Source organism: Alligator sinensis, unplaced genomic scaffold, assembly GCF_000455745.1.
Source record: "Alligator sinensis unplaced genomic scaffold, ASM45574v1 scaffold122_2, whole genome shotgun sequence".
NCBI lineage: Eukaryota > Metazoa > Chordata > Crocodylia > Alligatoridae > Alligator > Alligator sinensis.
The window spans coordinates 3,083,990-3,085,643 of record NW_005841984.1 but is presented as its reverse complement, the minus strand read 5'-3'; positions in this window follow the sequence as shown (position 1 = coordinate 3,085,643).

Below are 1,654 nucleotides of genomic sequence, written 5' to 3'. Positions count from 1 at the left end.
ATTGGTCCAGGTTCACTGAAATCTCTTAGGTGTCTCAAAATGATCTCTAAGAGTTAGTGGATACTTTTAAATGGTTAGGCCTTAATCCTTCTGTATCTCAGTCCACCAATTTGTCAAACATATATTAGATTTTTTTCAACCACACAATTACTTGGTTATTTAATCATAATTGGTTATGGACAGCTTCTGTCTCCCGCCTTGATCCAGTACACCATAAAGAGGCAGAAGAGCCTAAGGAGAATTCATTTTTAAAGTAATTTGCATAGGTATAGAAAATATAATCCCACTTATTGCCTTAGAAACCCTGTCATAGGTTGTGTGCTGCATTTGGGTATAAAGGTGGGAGAGGGAGTAGCTAGAGTAGTTGGCAGTACTTCCCTTTTTTGGTTGTAGAGTAGCTAGTAGGCAGTTGTCAGAGCCTGCAATAGGTGGGAGCAGGCCTTGGCCCATGTTACAGGCAAAATTTGGGCAGCACAATATCTAACCTGAAAGATATATAAACCACATTGAGATCCTTCAGGACAAGCAACTATACAAGTGAAAAGAACTGTATTATTTATCATTAGTTATTAGCCTTCTTTTAATGCACATCCTTACTACCTCTACATCTGAAAGGCTGTCCCACCGCTCTGGATTTCTTTGATGCAAACTGACAGATGCACAATTCTGGTTATTATCCAGACACTCTGTATGTCCAGAGAAGCATTACCTGTCTATAGACCTCTTTGAAGTGTTACTTATTTGTTTGTACAAAGCTTTTGGGCTTAGATGGTATAAAATAATAAAAAAAAAAAAAAAAAAAAAAAAAATTGTTTGGAGATTACAGGAACCCAATAAATGTCAATGTTTCATTAAAGAGGTAAGTGATTACATTGGCATTTGTATTTAATAGGTATAACAACGAGGGACGTCAGGGTCGTCGTGCTCTCCCTTGCCGCCTCCTTTACTGTGCCAAGCTGTCATCTTGCACCCTCTGATTCTCACCCTCCATGTCTTTGATTTTATATATTTTTATAGGGAGGCTGCCTTCTATCCTCTTGGCCACAGTTCTCCTGTCATGGTTGTATCGTGCACCCAAGCCTTATGGGCTATGCATGGCTCCTACCACCCCAATACCACACCCCAAGCCTCACAGATGTAATGGACGTTATTCTGTCCCTCTCTCTCTCTCTCTGTGTGCCCTCTCTGGCACTCGGGCTTTCCGCAGTCCCATCTCTCTCTCTCTCCCTCTTTCTGTGCCCTTCTCTCGGGCCTTCTCAGTGACGCCACCCTAGCTCAGGGCCTTCTCAGTGACGCCGCCCTTCTCTGGGCACACCACGCCCACACTGGGGCTTCTCAACTGCCCCTCTCTGGAGCTGGGGTCTATGCACCCTGAATGCTGTGCCCTCACTGGCGCTGGGGTTCTCACACTCTGCTGTGAGTCCCCTATTAGGCCTCCTCCATCCCCTAATAGCCTCACCCAAACTACTGGTGATACCAGCAGCCCTCCAACCAGGCGATGTTATTGCCTGGCCTCCAGCAGCTGAACTGCCCTGTTTATATGGGCAGCCCTGAATCTAAAATGGCTGCCTTCATTAGGCACCTGGCAGCTGCCAGCTCCAGGCCCTTAAAGTGGGAGGCACCAACAGTGCCCTGCCACACCGAGCAATACGGC